This window comes from Leptonychotes weddellii, chromosome 5, assembly GCF_054177405.1.
Source record: "Leptonychotes weddellii isolate Sample4059 chromosome 5, ASM5417740v2, whole genome shotgun sequence".
Taxonomy (NCBI): domain Eukaryota; kingdom Metazoa; phylum Chordata; class Mammalia; order Carnivora; family Phocidae; genus Leptonychotes; species Leptonychotes weddellii.
The window spans coordinates 91,512,768-91,523,749 of record NC_138373.1 but is presented as its reverse complement, the minus strand read 5'-3'; the positions used below and the strand labels follow the sequence as shown (position 1 = coordinate 91,523,749).

Below are 10,982 nucleotides of genomic sequence, written 5' to 3'. Positions count from 1 at the left end.
ATAAATTTTATGATATTCTGATGTTATTTATATGTAAATAGACCAGTGAATTGGGAATTAATCAACAAATTTATTTTTCCAACAACTGTCATAAGAAGAAAATAACTAAAGGGAGAATTTTTACAGAGCTATGGGTAATAAAATATTCCAGATGCTTAAGTTAGAAATATGCATGTGCTTGCTCAAAAGCCAAAACAAATATACTTTTGAGATGAGAACTTGTTTTTTTTAATACTTTATGAAAAGCCCTTAAATAATATTTTTCTCCAAAGCAACTTAAGAATTAGAGCACAGATCCCATTAGGGTTTCCAATAACATCTAATTAGACAATTAAGTTCCTATGTTGGAGCTTGTCTGCTTTGCTTATAAAAATGTATGCAAAGTCTATGACAACCACAACCAAACACTTGACATCCTTTTCCTTAACACTTACTGGGAACATAGAAATAAACAGTATGCTCTGCCCTCGTTCACTTGCTGCTTCCCTGTAAATGTTGAAAGCCTATCAAAGCAGAGTCAATGACAGCAAAGAAGACAACTCCTGAAACCAATGGGTCCTAAAGAAGAGAAAAATAGTAAGGAATACTCCACCATCTATCAAGAATGTTATTATAGGGATGCCTGAGTGGCTCAGTCGGTTAAGCGTCTGCCTTCAGCTCAGGTCATGATCTCAGGGTCCTGGGATCAAACCCCACATTGGGCTCCCTGCTCAGCGGGGAGCCTGCTTCTCCCTCTCCCTCTGCCTGCAGCTTCCCCTGCTTGTGCTCTCTCTCTCTCTCTTTCAAATAAATAAATAAAATCTTTTTTAAAAAAAGAATGTTATTATAAAACCATTACAGTAAGACAGTGTGATATTTGCATATTGCATAAACCAATAGCCAGTGGAACAGAATAGTCCAGAAACAGACCTATCCTATACAGAAACTTGATTTATGATAAAGCAAGACTTTGAAGATTAGTGGAGGAAAGGACTGTTCAATAACTGCTGGTGTTGAGATAAGTGGCTATCCAATTTTAGGGAAAAATTATGGGAAAAAAATTAAATTAGATTTCTATCTCACATTAAACACATAGATCAACTCCAGGAAGAATGAAAGTTTTAAACATAAAAGGCAAACCATAATATATTCAGAAAACAATGTAGGTGAATATATATATATATTTTTAAGATTTTATTTATTTGACACAGAGAGAGAGAGAGGGAACACAAGCAGGGGGAGCGGCAGGCAGAGGGAGAAGCAGTCTCCCCGCTGAGCAGGGAGCCCGATGCGGGACTCGATCCCAGGACCCTGAGATCATGACCTGGGCCAAAGGTGGGCATTTAACTGACTGAGCCACCCAGGCACCCCTAGGTGAATATTTTTATGACCTCATAGTAAGGAAGGATTTCTTAAACAAGAGTCAAAACACAGTATCTATAAAGGCGTGATAAATGAACCAAATTAAAATTATGAAGTTCTCTTCATCAAAGGACACCCCAGAAAGAATCAAAAGACAAGCCACAAACCAGGAAGAGATTTCTAACACATATAACTAAGAAGGCTTAGTCTACAGAATACAGATACACTCCTACAAATCAGTAAGAAAACTATAAACAACCCCAATAGAAAAATGGGCAAAAGACACACAAAAAACCATTTCAATGAAGAGGAAACATAAATGCCTGTAAACATTTAAGGTTAATGCTTAACCTCGTTAACAGTCCCAAAAATGCAAACTAAAGGTACAATGAGACACACTTTCACATCCACCAGTGAGGCAAATATCCTGAAGTTTAACAATACAAAGTAATGACAAGGATGTGGAGCCAATGGTGCCTAGTTCCTTGCATAGTTTGCAATTTTTTTGTTTGTTTGTTTTTTACCATGGGTTCATAGTTTTTAGAATATTACCTGTGTTGATTCTTTCTAGGCCACCACACCAGTAGGTTTCTTCAAAGCAGGTCTGCATTTACTTCTGACAGATGTCTGCAGGCATGACCAGCCTGGAATCACTCTAAACTAAATTCTGACTTTACGACCTTAAGGTTTTTTGGATTTCATCACCTCCACACACATTCACTGTGTGAACAGTCTGCAATCTTTGGTGAAAGCCAGTGGTAGGGGGTATGAAGCCTGAGGAGAGAGACCCGATTCTTCCTATAGTCAGGTGCGGGAGGTAGAGGACAGTTTATTCAATTCTCCCTTATACTGAAGGCGGAGTTTTTTGGAGCCAAACTTAGGAGGATCCTAGGTTTTGTCTCTCTCCTATTTCCTCTACCCTAAGTGGCCCATAGAAAGAACGCTCATTTTTACCTGATTTCAGCAAATGCACTCAAGGCAAAAGTCAGCTTCGATGCACTATTTAGTTCTAAGGGTTTCTGCTTTAATTCAGTTTTAGCCTCTGAGAATCCGAAGTAGCCAATTCATTTGTACATTTTTAAGGGATAGTGTTATATTTTATCCAGCATTTTTAATTGTTTCCAGCATAAGAATTAGTCAGAGGTCCTAGACCACTGTACTGCCAGAATCAAAAGCCAAAAATAATGGTTTTAAAACAGAAAGCTAATTAAATTATTTTCCTGCTTTGAGGTTTTGAAGTTTTCGACGCTTGTCCCATGGCATTAGAATAAAGCTGAAGCTCCTTCACATTCTCATAAGTGACCTCCTCCTGTCCTGAAGCCATAAGAGAGACTCTCCCAGAGGAGAAGCAAAAGGAAGGTTGAACCCGAATCAATGGCAACTGAGAGAAAAGACAAGAGAGAGGAGGAAAATGGCAATTAATCTTAATTAGCAAAGCCAACGGCAGAGAATATTCAAGTCTAATATGGACAGAGCTTAACACAGCCAAAGGCTTGATCAACACGTTCGAATCTAAGTCAAGACCACAGGGCATTAGAGGCTCTCAGAGCTGAGAGTCAGGAATCCGATGGGGGGTGAGGACCAGAAGGAATAGTACCAGCCCAATGTCATGAAAGGACAGTGGGCGATGAGGACCCAAACTAATGGGCAATTAGGCAACCTGGTCACAAAGGCGGGAAGACTGGGAAGCTGCCACTCTCAGAGAAATTCACAAAAAGCCATGAGGCTAAAACAAACCCTAAAACAAACCAAACAGAGCACAGAGGAATAGCAGATATTTCCAGACCCCTAATTCGTTAGAGGCACCTTCCTCCAGTGTCACTGGGCCTGCTCTCACTGGTAAAGCCTTCCCATGGCAGACATTAGAGTCAGCTATACCAAGGCCTTTGCTGGTGGGGACTGACAACCTCCTTACAAGACCTTTCACCATCTGGCCCCAAACCATCTCTCCAGGCTCACCTCCCACCTCTTATCTCATTTCAGCTGCAACCACACAGCTGCTCACAAGCAACAATCCCTCCAAGCTTCCCTCTTTCACAGGCTGTTTCCCTCTTCCTGAACGACTCTGCCTTCTCAGCTGCCTGGAAGATCCTACTTTTTCTTCAATGCCCACTCACAGTTGTCTTGATCAGGAAGTTTTCTGTTTGTTTTTTTTTTTCTCTGATTTTTTAAAGATAACTTTGCTGCCTTCCACTTCCATGTCCTATCAAGCACAGCCAATACGTTATTGGTTTTATTATTTTATTATTCTTATTACCACCACATCCATCATTTATCAGGTGTTTACTGAAGTGTAAATTTAATAGAGTCTATTAATGCTTCACATGGATTTTTCTTTAATGCCCATAGTTATTATCTTCCTCTATTTTACAGAGGAGAAGAGTGAGGTTCATAGAGTTTTAAGTATCAGCCTAAGATCACACAGCTACTAAACAGATTCAAATACAGTTCATTCTGACTCAAAAGCCCATGATCTTTCCAATAAAATACATAATCACCTTTGTTCATGTCTGTTGCCACCAACAGTAATAACTAACTTAAAAATAAAGACCATATCTTCCTCATTTTTGTATAACAAGCATAATGCTTAGCATATAACTGATGCTCTCTAAATATTTAATACAGTAAAAACTTCCAGCTATAAAATAAACAAGACATGAGGATACAATGTACAGTATAGAATGTACATAAAAATATGTAACAACTTCATGGTATGGTAACAGACAGTAGCCAGATTTATCATGATGATCACATCATAAAGTATATAAATGTTGAATCACTATGTTGTGTACCTGAAACTGTACAATATTGTATGTCAACTATACTTCAATAAAAAAATTTGATACATAAATGAATGAAATAATGACTAGCATCCATTCCAGTCCCTCAGAAACTAGAATATCAATGATAGCACAGAATCCCTATTCCAATGTCTTTTATGTCACCTTAGAGTAGGATCTACTGGATGGCTCAGACGGTCCAGAATAAGAGAGAATAAAAGAAAGTTAAAGATTCAGGTACAAAAAAACTGGAAAAGTCAACACAGCATCTTTTTAATAAACTGATTTAATCAAAAATGGTTATTTTTAAAACAAGTGGTGTAATGCAACCTCTTTTCAAAATAACTGACTATCTGTGGCATCTGGCTGACTCAGTTTGTACAGCATGTGACTCTTGATCTTGGGGTCGTTAGTTTGCCACATTGGGTATAGAGGTTACTTAAATAAAAATATATTTTTTAAAAATAAAATAAAATAACTGGTTATCTTAATAACTTCATCTTTCTTTTCTAGCCTAGATCAATGCAGTACCATAAACATCTATTAAATACTTGCTATGGGGGGAGAGTTAAAAAAAAAAAAAAAAGAATGCATCTTATCTTGTGAGCTACCAGTTTAATTTAAACTCCTTTTCCTGGAAAGAAGTTAAGTCTTGCTTGAATGTATGCACAGGTATCTCACTAGGGGAAAAAAGAGTGTACAACATGTGACTCCTTTGCTCAAAATCCTCCACAAGTTTCCCCATCTTAGAGCAAAAGGCAAAGTCCTGGTTACAACCTAAAAGCTGCTTCATCACTTAACCCCCATTCTTTCTGCGCTCATTTACTTTTCACCCCCTCATTCAGTCCCAGACAGTCAGATGGCCTCCTTGCCATCCCTTTCTAGGAGCCTTTCTCTGACCACACTATTGAAAATAGTAACCTGGGTGGCTCAGTGTGTTAAGCATCAAACTCTTGGTTTCAGCTCAGGTCATGATCTCTCTGTCAGAAGATGGAGCCCCATGTTGGGCTCAGCGCTCAGCAGGGAGTCTGCTTCCCCTCTCCCTCTGCACACCCTCCTTGCACTGTCTCTCTCTCTCTCACTCACTTGCTCTCTCTGAAATATATAAATAAATCTCTAAAACAATTTTTTTTTTCACTTGGAACGGATCAATGATAAAAACCTCATGGGTAGAGAGTTCTTTTCACTGTCTTTTCCTGAAATGTCTTACTGTGACCACTGTCTAAAAATGTAATTGTGGCTTTGAGATCCTGGTCTCAATTCTAGCAAATCATAGCTCATATTATCCCAAACACTTCAAGTGCCCTGCAAGGTATATTATTTATTTTGCTGAAATGAAAAACAAGCACATATAACTTGATTGGAAATAATTACAGTGATTAAGACAGATGACCTGAGGACTCTCTTAGGAAAGGGTTCTTTAAATTATTTTAAAATATTGGGGCACCTGGGTGGCTCAGTCATTAAGCATCTGCCTTGGGCTCAGGTTATGATCCCAGGGTTCTGGGATGGAGCCCCGCATCCGGGCTCCCTGCTCGGCGGGAGGCCTGCTTCTCCCTCTCCCACTCCCCCTGCTTGTGTTCCCTCTCTCACTGTCTCTATCTCTGTCAAATAAATAAATAAAATGTTTTTAAAAAATTATTTTAAAATATTAACTAAAAGAGGATCTTCTTGTTCAAATCATTAAACCATAGTTAATTCTGAATTACCAACACTACTTAAGAACCTGTATCAATTTTTTAAAAATAATTCAAAGAGCCAACAATTTAAAAGAGATTTAGAATTGGTTTTCAAGTGCAATATATCCCCTTCCTTCTGCCTCTCTAATGGTTGCTTTTCCTTCCTAATTATATTTACTTGAGGTTTTGAGTTTAAAAGCTCTGCACACACACCAGCATTAGCAGAAAGCAAGCCAGATTGTGATTTAAAGGGGAAAAAAGGGTTGTATATGCCAAGGAGATAATGTGCAAGATGATAGTATCTTCAGCTCAACCAAAGAAGTCATGTACAGTCTTACCTCACACTGAGGCCAACTTAAAAAAAAAAAAAAAAAAAAAACTCCTAAAACCTTCTAGAGAATGGCAATCAGTAAGGCTTATCAACAACGCACATCCATGTTATAATATAAACCTCTTTCAATTTCAAAAATTGATGGGTAAGGGCTCTTCAGCAGTGGGCATTTGAATCCACATTAGTCTGCAGTATGCAAGAGAAAAACAAAGACCCATCATTCTGAACCTTCCATTACAGACCCATGCCAAACTGCAACAAAACATTCTTAAGGAAATTGCTGTTATTGTGTACTTCCCATAAATGTAAACAGGTTTCTTATTTTCAATTCTAAATTTAAAGATAGAAACACAGCAGTTAAATATTACATTTTAGAAGAGTGCTTTTTCTCCATAAAATACTGTTTGAAAACAGTAAGCATGTATAACCAAAGAGCAATTGAAAATAACCCCAGAAGTTAATGATCAATGTATCAAAGCAATTCTTTTTTAATATCCTATTTATAAACTTGTAAAGTTTGCATAAGCTACTGCAAACAGAGTAAAGCCACAAAATAGATTCAACACAGGAGACAACTTTCGAAAGAAACTTTAAACAACCCTGGAGGATATAAAAATAAACACAGTCTCATTTAACATACATCTCTGTCTAATGCAGTCAAGTTTTTGATGATATTTGTTGGTTTTCTGAAAGGCTTTACAGCATTTTAATTTCTAGAAAATGGAGAAGTAAAAAGACAGTGCAGTTAAGGTTTCCACATTAGCTCATAACTTCCCAGCTTTTCTCTCCAAAACACTTCTATTCCTGGGGCACCTGAGGGGCTCAGTTGGTTAAGCATCCGACTCTTGATTTCAGCTCAGGCCATGATCTTAGGATCATGGAATTGGCCCCACATTGGGCTCCATGCTGGGCATGTAGTCTGCTTAGGATTCTCTCTCTCTCCTCTCCCTCTGCCCTTCCCCACCAAAAATAAATAACAAATAAATCTTTTAAGAAAAACAAAAAACACTTCTATTCCTGTGGAGTCATTTACTCCTAGAGTTGGAAGTTTCTAAGAGAGGTTCTCAGCCCCAGCTCTACCTATGAGGGAAGAAGGGTTAACATAATAAAGCCCCGGCTCCACCCCCAGTGACTCTGAACTATCCTGGAGTGGGGTCAAGGCAGCAGCGTTTCTGTAAATCACTCAGGTGACCCTAATGAGTAGTCTGTATAGAAAGTCACTGATTCTGACTCAGCTCTTCTAAAAGAAGATCCCAGGGTGGGTATTTAAGTTTTGCTTTAAACACTTCCTATGCTGAGACCCAAAATCTCATCCAAAAACTCTAAAGGTAATATAGTACTTTACAGATGGTCATTTTTCAAATATGAATGGCTATTTTTACGGGGCAGGGTGACCCATCATTTCTCCTAACAACTACAGAGTTCCAAGATCTTTGTACTTGTACCTCTTCCCAAAATTCACTTCCCCCAATCTCCATGAGACTCATCATTCAGGTCTGGGCTCAAATGTCACCTCCGGAGAGGGCTTCCTGATCACACTTTTCCCAACCAGTCTCCACCTCTCCACTCACGGCATTCCTCACATCCTAAGTGCATGTGTGCTTGCTGATGATCTCCTAGGTCTGAAACCTCAGCTCCATTCAGGCAGCTCCATCTTGTCTGTCTTGCTCAACACTCTATCTTCAGCAAGTGGCACAGTGCCCAACATAGTAGCCACTCAATACAAACATTTGAATAGATAAATGAAACAGAACAAGAGGCATGGGCAATCTAAAGCAAAACCCAAACTCAGATTGCTATATAATGTAAATAGTTGACAGTGCCAATTATAAAATATTGAATTAAGTGTAAAAGACAAAATATATCATTGTGTATGTGTGTGTGTGTGTGTGTGTATGAACACAAATATTCTGGAGGCTATAGACCCCCTCAGTGTTAACCATATAGCTTCAAACTGTACAAAGTTTCAAGGAAACTTCCCCAAATTTACAGAGGTAGTCATCTTAAATTCCTTATTATGCATCAGTTTTCTTCTGAAAATCAAGCAAAATATAATCAAAATTAAGATAAACTTTTGATATACTTTAAAAACATTCCAAATATTCAAAAGTCATAAATACTGCAAAATGCTAAACATTAAAACAGAAAAATGTAACCATACTGGAAACACTGTGATCTAGTGGTGGGGAAGGGAGTATAAAAAAACACAAACAATATGAAATTACTTGGAACACGTGAAATGATAAAATCAAAAAACTCAGGTTGCGGTGGGGAAAACTTTAGAGATCATTTTTTTTTTTTTTTAAGATTTTATTTACTTATTTGACAGAGAGAGAGAGACAGCTAGAGAGGGAACACAAGCAGGGGGAGTCGGAGAGGGAGAAGCAGGCTTCCCGCCGAGCAGGGAGCCTGTTGCGGGGCTCGATCCCAGGACCCTGGGATCATGACCTGAGCCGAAGGCAGACGCTAAACGACTGAGCCACCCAGGCGCCCCTAGAGATCATTCTATATAAACTCCTTTCTAAGTATGAATCTTCCAGACAGTATTACTAGCATGTGGTTGGCTAGCCTTTCCTTAAATTTTTTTGGTGACAGGGAACTCACTACTTCCTAAAGAAATCTGTCTTGTTCCATTATTGGACACCTATACTTGTTAGTTCTTGATTTTGACTCAAAATCTGGCTCCCATGGACCCAGTGGGCCTTGTTCTGCTCTGTGAAGCCAAGTACAAATATGTCAATGAAACAAACTCAATGAGTCAGTTCTACAACAATATAGGTATGATTAAAGAAGTAAAGTGAATCCAGAAGGGAAATAAATTTGGGCCAGGTGCTCAAAGGAAAAGAGAACAATGAATTGTTATAAATAAATAAATAAACAAACAAACTATCAAGGGACAGAATACAAGTGTGAAAACAGGTGGATTATCCTGGCTGGATGTGAGTGACCAGAGTAGAAATAGATAGGAGGGAAAAGACAGAAAACAGTTGATGCACATCCCTGAAGGCTAAGTAAAAATTATGGTAATTGAACAAGATTATTCTATATTTTGTAAAAAAAAAAAAATAGAATTAATTTGAAATGTAAAGGACAAGTAGATAAAATAAGTATACTAGGTAACTCTAAAACAGAGCATCACAGAAATTTAGAGCTAAAAAAAAATCATAGAAATTATCTATCCCAACCCCTTAATTTTATAGACAAATAATTAAATCCTAGAAGAAAAGGTATCAATTGCCACTCTTATATTCCTTTTCATTGTTTTAAGGAAGAACACTTTGCCAAACAATTTCCTGTCTTTTAGCCACTGATCCCCATTGCCTACGTAACATGCTGAATCTGAGATTCTGTATAAAACCCTAACGAGCTATATCAAAACTCAACTACCACAGGGCAAAGATGGAATAAAATAATGAGGCTCAACTGCCTGAATCATCTTGGCTTCTCACCAAGACCCAGTATGGACAGGATGTGGCCACACTGCTGGACCAGTTCTCACCAGCCATGGAATCTAGCCACTTATTATGCTGATACATGTAGCCCCATCACCAGCCAAGAAGACAAGAATCAAAATTGCTGCTAATTCACCCACAAAACTTTCCATTTTTTCCTCGGTATTATCACACAAGGCCACCTGCTCCCTCCAAGCCCCCAGGGTCACCCACACTCCCTGAGATTCTCTGGTTTTCTTCTCTACTCAGTCCCATTTTCTTCACACTTGAAATACCAGTGGCTTAAAAAAGAAGCCCTGCAGGGCACCTGGGTGGCTTAGTGAGTTAAGCATCTGCCTTCAGCTCAGGTCATGATCTCAGGGTCCTGGGACTGAGCCCTGTGTGGGGCTCCCTGCTCAGTGGGAAGTCTGCTTCTCCCTCTGCCCCTTTCCCCCATCTCCCCCCCCGGACCCCACTCATGCTCGCTTGCTCGTGCACTCTCTCTCTCTCTCAAATAAGTAAATAAAATCTTGGAAAAAAAAAAAAAAAGTTAGTCTTGTTCTAGAAATATCTGCATTTTTAAAAAATTTTTTAAGATTTTATTTATTTATTTTTAGAGAGGGAGGGCAGAAGGGGAGGGAGAGGGACAAGCAGACTCCACATTGAGCGTGGAGCCTGACACAGGGCTCCATCCCAGGATCCTGAGATCATTACCTGAGCAGAAACCAAGAGTCTGACGCTTAACCAACCGAGCCACCCAGGCACCCTAGAAATACCTGCATTTTAAAAGGATATAGTATTAAATGAAAAACACCAGGTGGCAGAGTAATATGTGTAACATGACCCCATTTTTATAAAAATAAAAGAACAGGAAAAACAAAAAACCATGTCAATGGATTCATATGTTTAAAGACATTTAAAACACGTATAGAAGTATACCAAAGTATAAGAATACAGACAGAATCAGGAGAGAAAGGAGAAACAACTAATTTGCATATGATTTTATCTAACTTGGATTGTGGCCATAAATTATAATTATAGAATCATCACTTTTATAAAAGCAATCAAACTATTATGACCAAAAAAAGAAAGAAAAAAATTTAAATTAAAAGCACTAATGCAATTTCAAGTTATCTGTCAGCAAAAGGTGTGTGCTCTTTCTCCCAGGCCTCTCTAACCTAGGAGGTCAGGAAGGGCCAGTTTTCCACTTACGTTGACCTCTGGGTCCTTCCAGCCCAGCTTCTTTGCCCATTGTTTATTAATTTGCACATCTCCTAATTCAAAATGCAATCAAACTAACTGCTGAAAATATTGTTGAGTTGTTCATATCTTCTATGTTCTGGAGATTAGATTTGAATAAAATTACAACAAAATGCACAAATTATTCATTTGTTTTATTAAACTGAGGGTTGAGTATTTG

General features: G+C 38.5%; 1 protein-coding gene across 18 annotated transcripts in view; it reads right to left on the bottom strand.

The window, feature by feature from the left end:
* BICD1 (BICD cargo adaptor 1) overlaps window positions 1-10,982 on the bottom strand; it is a 206,231-nt gene that overhangs the window by 189,782 nt on the left and 5,467 nt on the right. The window lies entirely within an intron of this gene.